Raw genomic sequence first — 18,145 nt, forward strand, 5'->3', positions numbered from 1 at the left:
CACCTCTATATTAAAATATATTTAGCGTTTCTATAGAAATTAAATTATGGTATTCAATAGGATTTTCCTTATTAAGGTTCATATGATATATGAATCAATATTTAGAAGCTTAATAATAAATGTATATATATAATACAATTAAACATACATCAATATATTTACATACAACACAAATACATGTGCTTGATTAGTTACCTATATGTAATTTGGGCTGACGTGCCGCATCTCATCACACTCATCAGTCGTCTGTAGCAAGTTTCGCTCTTTACGACCATTTTACGGCACCACATCCACGTGTAATGAATGAATGATTAAACTGTAATGAAGCAGCTTTCTCATCAGCTATCCCTATTCAAGTTTGCCGCTTCTAATCAGCGCATCCCATATTCCCCAATCAGCACCCGTTTTCCTATACACTGTCGATACTCACACGTATACAAATTGTTAAATTTATTATTATATAAAAAAATAATTTTATTTACACGCATTCTAGTCAAGTTAGCACGTGTAAGCCTAGTCATTAGTTTTGATTAAGGAAACCACATTTGTATCACGTCTAGGGATTCTGCTATGTGACGTTTGTTTAACTCGTGAGCCACAACTGAAATTCAGATAAATTATATACATGTTTGCTTGGAGCTTTTTAGTAGAAACTTGGTTAATTATTTAATTAAATAAACCTGATATATTGCTAAACTGTTGTTATGTAAAGGATTGCCTTAATTGACTAATATTTTTATTAACTGTGTTCGTTATTTTTTTTTTAAATTGAATCACATTGAAATAGGATAGTGTGAATTAAATTGAAAACTATAAGAAAAAATAGTGTTTATATCATAAATGATACGTACAACGCGTTGGAAAATTTGTGAGAAAAGAACTATTTTAAGCTCACTTTAATGTTTCTTCTTGGCCTGTCGAGCCTTATATATTCACAATCCGGCCCTTTACAATATAATTTTGAAGATTCTGCAATAAAGCAGAAAGCTTACTTGCTAAATAATATTTATAATGACATTTTTTGAAGAAATTGGTGTTGGAGAAATATTGTATGTAAAAAGGGCGTATGCTATGGAGTGTATAGCTAGACATATACATAAATTACATATTAAAGTTTAATCCTTGCTAGGTGTAATAGAGCGAAGCTTTTGATACGAACGTGTGCCAAGTGATTTTCTAGGATTAACATGTCTGATCTGGCAGTGAATAGATGTGAACGTTCAGCGTTCTAATATAAAACGGTTTATGCATATACTTTAGGTATTGTATATACATTTTATAAGTAAACGGAGAGAGCAGGTGAATAAACTATTAATGAATAAAGTTCACCGCTTGAGACATAGTGTTGATAGTCTTATTTTTCCTAGTGGTTCGGAACTCTGGGGTAGCTTACTGCAAAATCTCCAGCTGAGAGAGGGACAAGATTTATGATCAATGGAGTAAAATTTTAAAGTCAAAAGAGGGTCGAAAGAAGAATAAATTTTGAACGTTTTTTTTAAATAAATGTATAAAATATATATTGGAATTGAATCAGAAAGAAAAAGATGTATGTTTGAGGTATTAATCTGAAAGTTTATCCCACGGGAACGGAAGGGACGGTGGTTTGATGGATCTCGTCGGTTTACTTTCATTGCGTATTGGCCGAGCGCGTGGTTTGCATAAGTAAAAGCTCAATTCGACGATTTCACGCTGGGGGAACTAAACCTTAAAGTTTTCTAAAGGGAGAAATATACTCCGCGTATTGAAAAACGTTTAGAAGGGATCACTTACAGATTTAGAGACTTTTCACAATTGATTATTTATATACTTATTTACAATTTAAACATAATATTTGTTAATATTAAAACTGAATTTCACTGCGATTGTATAGTTTTAATTTATTTAGACACCAATAGTGCTATTCAAATAGATAACAAGAACAATTGACCTATTTTAGTCTAGCATGAAAAACTAAAGAGTTTGAGTGTTTGAGAATAGGTTAAGATTTTTTTAGAATGGGAACGTTAGGAATATACTTATCTCAAAATATATTTAAGTACGTATACTAATAAATTTAAATATTTATTAAACATTTTAGACGATGCGAATATTTTATATTAATAAGGGCCTTGTACTTATCGCGTATAAAGTTTTAAGATATAATCCTAAGTGAACGTACACTATTACATAAAACAGACGGTACCGAAAATGTACAATATGATATCATACACAGCCACGTATATATATTCGCACTTGAAAGTAACGACAGGCTTTAAAGGGCATGCAGTGTAAAATTTTCGCATATTTTCGGTTAAAGTTTTATCCGGTGCGAGTGAGTAAATAGCGCCGCGACGCCCCGAGCTTTTTAAGCTTCCCTTTTAGACGGCATGGGGTAGGTCGTTTTATGGCATTGCGTGAAAGCTGAAACGAAAGCGAAAGTGGAGCCGGAAAAGCCGGCTGCATGTGTTGTTACGAGAAAGTGTCGTGTTTTCCGAAAGGATATATTTTTTTAAGATTCAGCGAATACAACGCTATATATATTTGTATCTAACAAAAAATATAACACATCATATAGTATAATTTTAATATATTTGACATAAATTACCCTTTTCGTAAATATATAGTTTTTATTTCTTATATATAGTTCAACTATAATTATACTACTTTTAATAAATAGATACAGAAAACCTTATGAGAAGTAAGTCGTTATTAAAATTTAATTATAAATTTACTATATGTATAATACATATATTTATCTATTGTATATAGAAAAGATTTTTTTTCAATGTCCAGAATAATTTGTTGTTAAATATGGTTTAAAATAAATTTATTATATACACTTTTTCACATTGCGACTTTGAACTGATTAGTAATCAATAAAATAAACAATAAAATATTTTTTTACGGTTGCTTACTTAAGAGTAACACCGGGTGTAAGTAAATATATTTCTTTAAAATATAAGTGTCAGACTATGTTTCCAATGTTTATTTCAATACGTATTCAATTTATTTTCACGCATAAAAAGTTATTCCTTAGAGAAGCTGAAAGACACCTCATATTTCATTATTTTTATGGTACTAAATGTATATTTTTATCTCAATAATAAAATATTTAACAACTCTTTTAGCACAATACCATTTTATTCTTTTGACTATTCAAAGCACTAAATAAAACACTTATTTTTCTATATGTTTTTTTAATAAAAAAATATGCCTTAACAGCAGTTCTTTCGTAGGGTAGGTACGAAATATTTTCGACACTTTCGTAAGTAATTCAAAATAAGATTGCGTCGCCGAATGCTGTTTTTCCTTGATGAAAACAGTTTTCTCTTAAGAAAAAATACCTTTCGACGCAGAAAAGTGTTGATTGAATTTTTACGGGGTCCCCTGTATGTGCAAATTCAGCACAATTTTCAAAGGACATTTTTTCTGCTTTTTATGTTTATTCCAATGGATGAATACGTCTGTATGTATATATACATAATGTGTACATATGTTCATAGTACAACATTTTATTTTATTTGTTTAATTTTCTCAACCCTCTTAAAAGGCAACTTAAAACTTCTAATTAAACTTGAACGAAAATGAAAACATCTAATTAAGGTACGAAAATAAACGTAACATATTTTATCTGTTAAGTTAAAGTTGAAATAAATGTAATTCAAACATGTGTAATTCATGTATTTTTGAACCATTGTCTATTTTCTAATATACATATAAAAGGGGAATTTAATGTTTTGCATAATAACATCAAATTGACTTAAAAAAAACCTTGGAGGTGATCGATCAACAATTGACAACCTTTCAGCATCGCCAAGTGTCACATTATCACATTTTCCAGATCCTCTAACCCGGCGGAATTCTCTGACAAATTAGGCATAGATGTGTTAAGCAGAATTACTTATCACGGTTAAGTAGAGATGGATATTTTCTATGCACATCACTAAAGTTTTTGATAATGTGTCGAGAATGCTCGGTTTCGTTATGCGGAGCGCGTGTCACTTTAATAATTTATTGTCGATTCGCATTCTGTACAATACGCTACTTCGTAGTGTCCTCATATATGGCTTCATTGCGGTATTTTCGGCGAAACGTCACTTTTTAAAGTTGCCAAGGGACGATGTCGACAACCTATCAACGCTCGGTGATTTCTGCTTCGAGCCTTAGATTTCCATAAAAAACAATTCTCTGGCATAGGCCATCCGGCTTCTCAATAAGTTTGCCAAACACAAGGATGTTTTTAGCGATAGCTATGAGAAGCCAAAAAAATGCTTATGTATTTTAGGTGTGCAACATTACTTTTTTAATTTTTATTTTTTAAACCAGTTTAGTTATGTATAATAGTTAGATTTGTAATAATAAAAAAATATCGTTGTAAATTTTATTAGGAAAAAGTATGTATTTTTAAGTGAAACATTAAGGTTTTCCTCTTTAAATTAACACTAATATTTTGTGGGAGCCTAGAATTGTTATGGCCAAAACTTGGCGGTACTTGGGTAACACTGGCGTGACGGTTATTTCTCTCGACTGGCAGTTTGGACGAGCGTCCGAACGCGTCACGCCAGTGTTACACAAGTGCCGCCAAGTTTTGGCTATATAAAATCTAGACTCCCAAAATTTTTTAGATATAACAAAATTAATTCATGGTGCATTTATAAAATATAAAATTTTCTAGAAAATGTTCATATAGTAAGCTATCTTAAGTGAAAGAATTTAAATATTTTTTTTACCCTTCAAATAGTTAACAATTTGTTGCAGGCAAAGTTAGACGCGGTCGAGTCTCTTCTTAACTCGTGCGTCGTGCGTCATAAGGCATGTTAACTTCACATTTGAGACTAGTGATGTCAACCCGCACCTTGTATAACCAATTTATTCATGCCATAACATCCATAGATTACGATTTTCATTAAAATACAACTGCAAACCTCACCTTTGACTTTCAAAAACGTCATGCGCAATGGTCCCTTCGGGAAGATTTGAATCGGCGTCGGTTCGGTATGTGTTCCAAGCAGTGACGGCGCGACCTCCGCAGCGTCGAGGCGCGTCGTGGCGTAGCGTCGCGACGCCTTTTTGCCGAAAACTTTCCGAAAAGTGAAAGTTAAAAACCGCCAGATTAGCGGACGCGTTTTGTTGCGATTGCGGATGTTTTGTCCGGTGTTTGCCGGTTGACACGGCCCCGAGGGGCGAAACTTTCACGGGATAATTCCTCGAAAAGCGAAGGGTAAATATATGTATGTATGTATATAAACATGTTTTAGGGTATGCTTGTAGATACGAAAACGCAAATAACAAGAAGCGCGTAAATCACGGGACAAAAGTTTAACGCCGCCGATAAGATTTATTGGAACAGTTCGAAACTGGACGTAGCCTAGATAAATTAAGACATCTTGTAATTTATTTGTCGTCAAAGTCGTTTAGCAGCTTAGCTTTTCGAATATATACTGTATATAAAATATACATAATTTATAAATTAGTTCAAAAGTGTTTATATATGTACATATAATATGTTAATTTTATTACTTAAGTTAAATTTAAAAAAAGCATAGTAGTTAGAGACTCAAATATGTTTGCCTATTTTTCAGCTATTTGGCATTTGAATATTTGTCAAACTATTAATGTGTGCTTGTTTATATTTGTAGTAGAATTATATATGAAAATAACAAAAGACAGAATCTTCGTGTATGACAACAACGCGGGTAGTCATTTTTTCTTTCGATGTTCCGCTGCATTATCTACAGTCCAATTGTGATATTCTTTCTAAAAAAAGAGCACAATTGCATCGAAATCTATTTCATTAGCTATATATTATTTATAACAGCCAAATCAATATTAAACAATAGCCCACGAGCAAAACAATGAAACACTTTATAATGGCAGATGTTACTCATATTTTCTAGTTAATATTATGCAGCTGTGGCCTTAATGGCTGGTATTGAATTTAAATTATTACAAATAATTTTTATTCTATTATTTAGTATTATTATTATCAGCTATAATTAAAACTGAATTTCTAATTGATTTTAAAGATTAAACACTTAATAATCTATTTTTTTTAATTAAAATAAATTGTCTTGATACATAATTTGATTGATTATAATTTAAACTATATATATTAGAATATCTCATTGTTATTTATTCAATATAATAAATATTTAACAACTTTATTAGTAATATATTTAAAAAATAGTAAATCTAATAACATACTAGTTTTATAAATACATATTATTGAATGTATTGATTTATTTAGATTTAACACTATTAGAATACATATATGTAGATAATTTTAGTAATTAAGAGTATTTCATAAATAATCATGTATTTATTGTATTGTATTTTAAATCTTTTAAGATAGTGTATATTTTATACATAAATTCTAAAAACATTTCAGTGATACTTGAAATTATAATCTTATAGTATTATTAAACATATATTAAATTAGAATATATACTTGTATACATCATTATAAATTTTCAGTCAGTTCCATATTTTTTTAAATATGCAGTTATCAAATAATAAAGATTTTTAGCATTATTGTACAAATTCAGTTTATTACTTAAATATATATATGTGAAATCTTGAGTTTCGTGAAAGATAATTGGAAGAGAAAATATAATAATTAATAAGTATAATCCATTAGACATATTATATAATTAAAAAAAGCATTATGGTTTATGTCAGATTTAAGCACATACATTCAATTGATTCAATTTACTTTTTGTATGACTCTCATATAATTAATTGCAATTTATGTTTGCGTTGCATTTTGTTGAATTTTTGTAATGCATTTCCAAGCTAATTTTCTTAATTAAAATACCATAAAATAATTTCTGTACCTTTCGTTTAATTATGATTTTATTATATTTTCAAAGGTTCATTGCATAATATTTCACAAGTTACAACTAAACATTTTTTGCTTGGTTTTATTCAATATATTTACCCGTAAAAATATAATGAAATTTATGCTTTGCATAACCATAAATATGTATTATAAAAATTAGCAGAAAGATTAACCGATTTGCTCAAAAAATATGAGTTTTAAACACTGGATTAATGGTTTATTTCATAGATTTCACAATAAGAATTGGATGTGAACTAATCATCGATACTTCAGGCAATTAAAAAGTAATTGACTTAGAATGAATTTATATTGTGCTATATAAAAAAAATATTACTTATTTGCACAAGCAAAGAATAGCACTTATTTTCACAAAATAATTATTATTGTTTTATATGTAATATGTATTTAACTAAAATTGTAATAATATCCTCAATTATTAAAGCATGCGTATTTTAAAACGTCTAGCACGGACCCACCCTTTTTATGCAGTGGTTGTTAAACATATAAAAATATTCGTTGAAATTTAATTTTTAATAAAAAAATAAATTGTGTAGTTTTTATTAAAAAAAATCAGATAATTTCTTGAGAAATCATAATTTTCGAATTATAATATCTATCAAAAAAAAACACTCCTTGAAATATTTTTTAAAAAAAGTTTAATAATTCTAAAATTATAATCTTGCGCTTGCATTATTTTAGTTTCTATTGCTTAGATTAGTAGCAATAAATGGGTTTTTATTTATTTCTGTACCATAAACGCAGTTTTTTTTTGTTTTAAACTCTTGATACTATTTCCTTATGCCATTACTATACATATAATTATTAGCCAAGGCAATTTTAAACCCACTGGCGTATTATGTCATTTAAGTAAAAAATGTGTATCTTTACTTCTAAAGTATCCCTAGAATATTAAATTATCTATTTAGAATATATTAATTTTTTATATCGCTGTTTTCAATACGTATTTATTTGCCTAATGAATACTAACTTAATATTATATTAAAAATTAAATATTACACGGATAAAACAGTCTATGTCGAATCTGTATTACTTAAAAACGATCAAGTATTAAGATAATTACATACAATACGAAAAAAAATGACATTTATTATTTAATTTGATTTATTATTCGGCTCTCTGGCAAACGCGAAAAGACATTTATTAAGATTTATAATCTACGTTTTTTTCTTCGTTACATGTTATTAATGTTTGAATAATTCACAATAAAACGATATTTATTATGCACGCGCGCCGAGCTTTGAGGGCGTAGATGTTGAGCATTCGATAGAGCTTTCGAGTCCGGACCTGGCGCAAAGGCAAATTCGTTACGTTTCGTGCGAAAGCGTTATTAATTAACCGCGAGCGAGACGAGAAACAAAGTTAAATCGGCGGTGGCGGGTTCGAATCCGGAGGTCGCAGGTGCCTCACGTGATGGAACGCATTTGGCCCACATTTGAATACCGATGGGGTGGGTTTGGCACCCCCTAACATATTTCAATTTTATTGAATGGTTAGTGGCAACCCTTACGAATTTACGGCCGGCGGATTTGCTGAATATTTCATGATAAGTCATCGACGAATATACGTTGGGATGATGTACGTGATTCGAATTGTATCGATGCGGTAATACGTTCGAGTTTACTTTTATTGAAATGCAAAATAAAACTTTATAATATTTTTTATAACATCGATTGAGTACCTAATCATAAATATGTTAAAACGAGTGTATGTTTTAAAATGTACAGTTTTAACTGTGGTGTAGGACAACGCACTATAATATATGTATATACAATTTTTGAAACATGTTGTGAACATTTTAATACCTTCTAATAAAACAAATATACATCTAGGGCAAATTTTGGTTTGATGTCTTAAAGGCATATACATATATAGTATATATACTTGTACTATGAAGTCAAATACATACATACCATAAAAGTGTTATTATTGTTCGATACATTTCTAATGACTTAAACTGGTAATATGAAGTCTTCAATATTGAATTTTATCTTCAGGCGCTTTTTATGACTAAGAATTTTAAAATAGGACGTATTTCTGGTCCTGATTTGTTTGGTAATCTGATTTTAAACTATTTTAAATTAGTCCTGCTGCTCCACAAAAGCGTATTTTTGATCATTTAATCATTCCACGATCTTTAGAAATGCACAAAAGTCATACATATTCATAAAATGAGTGACATATTGTGCATTATAAATTATAAATAAGTTGCAGTGCTATTAGCTCATACTAAATTATTCTAATTAATCATCTTTAACTAGGTGTACGTTTTTCTTTTTTGTCTCGCGAATCTTAGGGTCACTAACTTACGTTTTTTTTTATCAAATCACGATATCCCATGGGCACCCCGACAATCCCGCGCCGTCATAGCCGCCCAAAGTTTAAACAAACTTAATTTTATAACATGGTTTTTATTTATTATTAATTACAAATATATATAGGAAAAGGGAGGCGTCTCGCTACCGCTCGCGCCGACTTTCACTGTAGCAGCAAACAACCTAACCCTTTTTTAATCATATTGTATTGATTTATTTTCATTACGGTATATTTGGTAACTGTCCAGCATCATCCAATCTATGACTAACTGTTCAAAAAGCGAATCACTAGTGATAGAGCTGTCTACAAAACAAAATAATTAGAATTAAAAAATCATTTTCTTTCATTTTATTAAATTTTATAATTTTGATTTGCGCGGAAATGTCGGCGTGGCTTTATCGTTGCGGCAATGTCGGGGTTGTATTGCGCGGGATTATCTTGCGCGGCTATGTCGGGGCGGCTTAGTCGGCGCGGCTTTGTCGGGTCCCCTATCCCATGATGTGGGAATATAAGTATTCATCGTATATACTGATTTAAAATTAGTTTGTCATGGGTTTATTAAAAAAAAATATTAGACATAGCTTGTTCTGATGACTTAACTCGATTTCTCTTAAGTCATTTTAGAGATCGTATATAATTAGTAACTTATGCTAGCTGATTATTATCGAAAGAATATTTTACTTTTTTGGAAGTTCCTCAAATGTTCAACATGGACTCTGCTTTTTATGTTATTTATTAATGACGGTAGTTACAAATTTATTTTGTTTATGAATGCTGATGATTTGATATTGCTTAGATGCATTCGATCTGTGGGAGAATCTTTCTTACTACAAAGCGATTTAGATCTCTATGGAAATGGGCTTTCTTTAACCATCTGTCTTTTAATGTCGAAAATTATTATATTATGATATGTTTACGATCTCACCTACCATTAAAATATTTCTCCAATCTCTTTAGAAGCGTTTATCTAAAAAAATCTTTTATTGCAGATCTCGGAATCACTTTTAAAAGCAATTGAAGGTCCTCTTTCTATACGTAAACTACGTCTGCGAAAAATCTTCCTATCTGCTTAACTTTGTTGTAAGGAGCACTTTCATTTCTTTAGTTCGCAGCATTCTTGAATAGCGAATCTTCTAAGAACCAAATACTTACTTACATAAAAAGAATTTTGAGATACTTTCATATTGTGAGAATATTCAGTTAAAATACGTTTTTTGTCTTGCCCTGTTTTTAGGAGCGTTGCATTTTGACTAGCTAAGTTTTTAAAAACAATTGTATGTCATTATGCATTTCTTTAAACTACTGTTAGTAATTCATCTTATCAAATAATAGACGAATGGTATAAGTATCTGACTATTGACTCTTCTTATACACGTTAGAACCAGGGCGTCTTCACTAGAAGACTCTCATATGGCCAGTGCCATCCAGCTCCTTAATACGCTGGTATTTCTCTATTTACTTTCAGCAACAAGGAGCTAAAAAAATTGTTTTAGAGTTGCTTTCAGTAAAAATATATAATCAATATCATCTTTTATTGGTTAATTGCTATTGTATAAAAAATATGTGGTATTTACAGACATCGTTATGCTGATAAATATATTTTTTCGTTTCTCGTAAATAAAAAGATAATTAGTGTCGTGTCGACACAACTCAAAGATTTTACATACAAATCTCTAAATATTTAGCAGCACTTATCTAACCTAACCTAACCTTATAATAAACATATCTAATCGACCCCTTAACGTCTGAGTTAATAAAAGCAAGTGTTAAAAATGTGATGGTTTATTACTTAAATTAAGTATTTTATTATTATGTTCATATGAATTTAATTAATAATATCATTTATTCGCAATCAAGTTTCGCATTACTCGGCCGGTAGTACTGAAATTTCTTGGCGTATAGAAGCTTTTAGTTTATCAGTAGTTCTTGGTCGATGTTTGTAGACTTGAGCTTTCAGGTATTCCTAGAAAATAAAACAGTGGGAGAAATCCAGTACTTTGGAAACAGTTCTCTCAAAACCATTCATCTTCTTGACGTGTGAGCGTAACCACATATATGGATTTCCAAGTTCGTTGAGTATCGTTTTCAGAAAGTTGCGTAGTATCTCAATACACCGATCGGAACTTATGTAAAGTTGCGTAGCATCTTATCATACGTTGGTTGTCTTGAAATATATTATAGAGCTGAAAAAGATTATTTTCCAGTTCGAAACAAAATGGACACAAAAGGCACTCTGCTTGTTTTAATAACAAACTTCCAAACCATGATAGCAACCGGGGCGAATTAATCTTATTTTGGTTAAGTTTAATACTTGCCATTTTATGGCTATAAAAAGGCCATAAAATGGCATCATATTATTGATAGAACTGAAAAAATAAACCTGATCTTAGTAAAAGTTAATGAGCAATATTTAAATAATACTTTGTTGTTTTGAACCAACCTGTATAACAAACGTGTTCCAACAACACATACGACTTTAGCAAACGTGCTGTTTAAATTCATCTGGATTTCTAAAATTAACTTTGTATCGAACGAAAAATTTACGACCGTCTCGAGGATACCCTTATTTACGCCACGTTCCGATACAGCTTCTTCTACTTATGTATCCTTCAACAAACAATAACCCGCGGGATTTCTCACGATTTGTTATCTCACTGTTAATATAATATATTTTTTTTAACGATTTATTATATTACTTCTTGGTTTTTAAGCTTTTACTTCATTTTGCGATCCGTGTTTATATACACTGCGAGCCCCAGTGGCTCAGAATTCATTAAAGTTGATAATGACTCATAACCCCTTCACGTCCTGCATTATTAAATTCTGTAAATCATAGCGGCGGAGGTGCGAGCCGTGGCAAAATATATTTATGCGACGGCGCAACCTTTGGCATACAATGCTGTATTTTCGACTTTATTAAAAATGGCATTTATTTAATGGCAAGTTTGCAACTGACATTTTTGCTACTAATTGGGGACTTAAAAATTGTATACAAAGTAAATTGATTGGAAATGTTTGAAGCCTAAAGCAAAGGGCGGATTTATGAATGTCAATAAAACTTTTATTGAATACAAATTGCTTTTTTTTTGTAAGGACAATAATTAAATATTGAACATAGAAAGCGGCTAACTTAAAAAAAACATGCTAGTTTAAAAGTCTATTATATAATGTTTATTGTCTTACCAGTCTCTTAAAACTATTTTCTTTCAATTCGCTTCAAACTAGGGGTGGACCGATATGTTACACATAATACATTATGTATGTTGTATCTATTCATATGAATCGACACAAGCGTTTTCTTGTTATCTTGCATTCAAAGAGGTTTCAAAGAACACACATTTTTAAATTACTCGTTCGGGTACACTTATCGCGCGGAGACAACGTGGAATTCACGATTTCATTTTCGTTTGTTCCTTTCCATTTCACGCTAAAAAAATATTCTTTGTGAATTGTTTTATATAATATTTGGAAGCGTGCGTAATTTGGAAATATCGCGAAGGGCTTCATAAAAAGCGTGTTTCATAGCCAGTTTCTTCGCACGAACGTATTAAAATACATGTGTGTAAGTTAAGATATCTAGGTACTTTTCTTTCTACCTCTCTTATTGGTATGTGTAATTTTACAAATAAGATATGTTTTAATGCCCAAATTCAATTTGTTTCTCACTCGTTGAAAATTGTTTTTTTTTATATCTAAAAAACGATTTTTTTTATACATATTTGCTTGATCTGTCATGCTAACTTTCATGATGCGCCTTTATTTATCTGCACCACTAGTCTATTGAGTCTGTCCAATTTTATGTATTATTGTTCTTATAAAACATACCTTGAGAGTATTTGAATTATTATTTTTGTGATGAAGGATATGTTTTATGGAAGAAATTTCAAAAAAAAAATCAATAAGGGAGATGTATAAAAGTTCTGGAACACACGTGTGCTGATTTAGTCTTCAAGACTATTGGATATCGGTGGAGGCATGTTTTGATATAACTGAAATATAGAATCGTAGTAATAATATTTTTATTTTGATAATGTATTAAGCCAATTGTTTATACACTAAACAAATAAAGTCAAAATAAAATATAAATAATAACATAGCATAAAAAAATATTTTTTTAAGGACGAAGATTTATTTCTTAATTCACATAAAGAAACCCCGTTACATTTTGATTTTTGTTAATTGTATAAGGAATACTATTGTACAATTTCCAACCTATCTACAATATTCTTTTCTATTCCTAACTATTCTTAAATTATCTCTATTTCTAGTTTTACATCTATGAACATCTTTATTTATTATTAAAATATTGTAGTAACACAATAAATGATTTTAATGGCTATTATTTTGTTTTTACAAATTATTTGCGCCCAATGATAGATTAACACACATTGCTAATGGATATAACAAGTATTTAATGATATTATTAATTAACTTACTTAAGTACAACTTGTTCAAAACAGTCTTTTGCGTATATTTTAGCGAAGAATTAAGGGTTATACGTGGCCATTTCTAGCAAAAAATCTTACCTCTAAGAGTCCTATAACAACGTTGTTTAAGTATACTTAAAATAGTTTTCGATAATTTGCAAAATCACGAGTTCTTATTTTTTTATTAAAAATGGAATTTGTTAACACGTGAATCGTTTAAATTAATCTGCATCCAAAACAAGTAGTAAAAAATGGGACAGGTATTTTTGATTAACACTCCGAAAACATTATTTGACAATAAAGGTTTTATGACCGACACTAGAAATGAAGATTAGCAAACATTTCGTTTCAACTTCTTTGAACATTTGCCTGTCAAAAAAAATTAGAATGGAGGATTAATAACTTAAGAATGATTATACTATTAGTCTTTGTCAAAAAATTGTTCGCCAGCTAAGTAAAATAAGAGTCAACGTTTTTATCTTATTGCTATATAAATCACACAATAAGATATTATTTTTGTAAAATACAAAAGAAAATAAATTGTGATAAAAATGACCGTTAATTAAACATGCATTAAATATTTTAGTCAAAATTAGCTATGAAGGGCTTAACCATCAGTGTTATCTTTCACTGCTTTAATTTAAGGGTATGTTATTATTTGTATTGTATTTTTAATATATACATTTTACATATTAAATAAATGTATATTTTATATTTTAATTTACTTGACGTATAGCTATAATTATTTTACTGTGCTTATTCAATTGTTGTACAAAGATTTTATTTTACTCTTACGGCTCTTGTGTGTTAACCATAAATTTTGACAACAAGAAAACTGCATGCTATTTAAATACTATACAATAATAGATTTTGTATCATTTACATATATTTTTATAGTATAAAATATTTATGGAAAAATTCAGTATAGTCCTAGCAAAATATGTGTAATCATATAAAAAGTATTAATATAATATAAGGCCATTTAGCAAATAAAAATATAATATATAGAGCATTGTTTGGCTTAGACACGTATATGGGATAGAATACATAGTTTTTTCCAAAAGATATTTTTTTATTTAATTAGATTTTTAAGAAGTACTGTCATTAAAAGCAATGGCCTCTTTTATTTTTATTAAAGGGAATATTTCATTCGACCCCAGTGTCGATTCCTTCATCAATTTTATCTCGTATAGACGGGACGAGCTCTTGCATTGGATTTCACGATTACCAACAAACGGTAGGGGGAAATGTGGAGGCGGCGAAGCTAATATTTCAGCACTCGAGTAGAAGTTGAACTCGGAGGCTGCATCTGAAATTTCAATCTGCCGAAAAACGCGCCTGCCCTCGAGCGACCCTAGAGCCCTCTGAACTTTTGAGTGATGGGCCAGATAATTCTTCCCGTAGAAAGATTCAGCTCTTATCTGAAAAAGGAAATCTCAATGTGTGCCTACGTTGTTTTAGGAACGTGACACTTTTTTGGAATGATGTATGCTAGTAATTGTTTATGGGAGGACAATGCAAAGCCGCATGGTTGTAATGTGAAGCTAGTTTCAGAACAGATTATACAAAACTATTATGGCACACAGAGCAGGTGGGAAATTATGCATGGCTAAAACGTGACATGAATGCATGACGTTGTGGATAATTTTCAATGTATGGACGTGTGTCTAACTAAATCGTTGGCATCAAATATTGTAAGAGTCAGAATTAATAAATAAAAATGCAGTGAACGCCTAAAGATTATGATTATGAACATTCCAAAATTTTTTAATCATTAGAAATCGTAGTGGTAACTACCGATATTCTTCTGTATATATAACAAAAAGTTCTATTTAAATCAAATAGTATGTTTTCATTTTTTGCCTTTCACCTGTGTCTAACCTTTCAGATCGTGTGTTCTTAAAACTAGGTTAATTTTGCAAATAAAAGTATGGTTTATATTTCTGAGTATAATAATACTAACTGAATAAATTAAAAAAAAACATGACCAATGTGTGAAATATGGCAAAAACCTTTTCAAATATTTATTTTACTTGTCAGTCATGTTATCCGTGTTATTAGTGTAGTAGATTTCTCTCTTAACAAAACAATATGATGAGTTTTATCATATTTTTAATACATTCTTTATCAATACATATATTTATATAGAGATATATGATTTACAGTAGCACTTGCTGCGGTATCTCACGACAGTGAGGGACCGACAGCTTGTAAATAATATTTATGTAGAGATATAAGATTTATATTAATTAGACTTGAATGAATAACTACGTAATTATTTTGCATCACTTTGTTTCAAGTATGTACCATTCATACAGTTTCCGCTCTAGATCAATTAATATGCGATTATTCATAATTCATCTATATCCAGTGATAAATATGTCAATGGTATTCCGCTAACGAGCGTCATGGGAAGAGACACTTCAAGAGTATGCACTATGGTAGTGAGTGGGACATACAAACGCTTCGTTAAGGACAAGAAAGAAGCTACGTTGGCCGTTTAACGAGGCGCCGTTTCGTCGTTAAATATAACCCGGCCCGGAAACAATGTTTTACGAGTACATCCTGGCCTGGATTGGACACTTCCGCACGACACGCCACATTCGCGGCATTCCCATACTACACGGCGCTTATTCCCTATTGTACGTTGCGACTGTCGTATAATTTATAAACGAAATCGGAAGTAAAAAATGTGCGGCGCCACTAATAAATGACCCTCGGATGGGTGTTGGTTTTGTCTATTAAATAATTGTTCTACTTCCGTATGAATAGCGTAGTACACGTATTTGAATTGGTAGGGAAGTTATAAATATGTTTAATCGGTTATATATTTGAATTTTTCTTTATACATCCATTAATACTAAGCCACTTCTGTTCATTAGATTAGTTATATCACTGATCTAGTGAGCAACTTGAATTTTAAAAATTTGTAACTCCCACCCTAGCAATTTTTGCTTTTCACTTTAATGATTTTTTTAAAATGGTGAACCATAATAGATTGACTAAAATATACTTTTTAGTAAAAAAATACCAATACATAGTAATTCTTCAGTTAATGCTACAAAAGCTAGAATTATGAAGTCATAAATTAAAATGCACTTTCTGAATGACCTGAGTAGCGGTATTCGATTTGCATGCTTTTGTCACTGCTGATATTGAGTAAATATACAGTTCTAAATTATTTATGGGTGCTTATTTGTATTATCTTATTTAATACACTGTCATTAGCATAATCGTTTATTGGTTTCTAAAGTTTAATATTTGAAATTTAATTTGTTATAATATTGTGTGCTAGATTTAAAACTTATTGACAATTGGCAGAACACCAGTATTGAACAATAGCCACTCAAGCTTAAAAAATATTCATTATGTTTAATAATTGTAGCATAATAACCCAGCTATTTTAGGTTTTAAGTCGCACGCCTAAACAATATACTCTTTAAAAATACTTGTATACACTTTTCTTATAACAAACTCAATATTCTTTCAAACAAATAGCTTCACGTTTGGCCAGTATGTGCCATATATCCCATGTAAGTGAAAACATCAATGCATTTAGGGTTACCTATCTATATACTGGAAACATTCCCTATCGCTCGCTCGGGTGCTAAGTGACGTAGCTGAATTAGGTTTGACGTGAAGAGAGAAGCTGCTGCTTGGCGTTATCTACATGGCTTTGAGTTCAGATGGACTCTTATGTGTCAAATCTAGGAACATTTGTGTAAATTATTGACAATGTTGTCAGAAGCGAATTCCAATTAGTAGGTGAATATAAATGCCTTAGGTTTCTGATTTTATATATTTGGTTAGGATTAGATGCTCGTTAAATTTTCGCTATCACACCGAATTTGTTTTCATTTTTGAGGTTTTTGAATTTCGCGACCGTCAAAATTGTGGTTTCGAATCCCAATCTGCTGTTTTTTGTTAATATATACAATAGCACTTGAAGAAAATCACAAATCCCCGATGCATGACGGATGAAGCTCTTGCAAAGTGCAGCTAAAATATTTATGGTGCTTTTAACGCTTCTGTATGAAGTTTTGTCTAACGGTCCTTTAAATAAAAGTTTTGTACTTGCCACCAGTGGAAAATTAACACTGATGGATCCCACAAAATTTGTGTGTCATAATCAATGATATAAAAAATAAGAATATATTATTTTCACAACAAAACGATTCTATTGAAAAGAAATGAGTACAATAAAATATAATAATCATTAAAAATATTTACTGTAATGATCCCAAAAACGGCAAAAAGTAGATATATCATATATTAATTTTAAATAATTTAAATTAATATATATACTGTATATTTTATGTGTTTCTAGATAAAATAAAACACAAAGAATTCTCTAAGGTTCCATAAATATTATGAGTCATAGAATAATAAATAAGCTCTTTACAAATAAAAAAATGTAATAGAATAAATAGTATGTTATTGCGTGATATGAAAGTATTACTCTATTTAACTTATATTTAACATTATTTTTTAACATATTAAGGGAAAAGGCGTGTTTGTCTTTATCAGGTAATTTAATTTAATATTTAATATTATATTATTCGTTATA

General features: G+C 30.2%; 1 protein-coding gene across 4 annotated transcripts in view; it reads left to right on the top strand.

The window, feature by feature from the left end:
• The window catches only part of LOC148226413 (EGFR adapter protein-like), a 194,947-nt gene that overhangs the window by 112,669 nt on the left and 64,133 nt on the right, over positions 1 to 18,145 (top strand). The window contains exon 1 of one of the 4 annotated variants that reach the window (XM_088204279.1): positions 4,990 to 5,200. The exons of the other annotated variants lie outside the window; for them this stretch is intronic. The gene's annotated coding sequence lies outside the window, so the exon portion shown is untranslated. Of the gene's footprint in view, positions 1 to 4,989; positions 5,201 to 18,145 lie in introns of those variants that run through there. 4 annotated transcript variants of the gene reach the window in all.

Source organism: Plectrocnemia conspersa, unplaced genomic scaffold (assembly GCF_051122295.1).
Source record: "Plectrocnemia conspersa isolate PC_06_02 unplaced genomic scaffold, ASM5112229v1 ptg000014l, whole genome shotgun sequence".
Classification (NCBI taxonomy): domain Eukaryota; kingdom Metazoa; phylum Arthropoda; class Insecta; order Trichoptera; family Polycentropodidae; genus Plectrocnemia; species Plectrocnemia conspersa.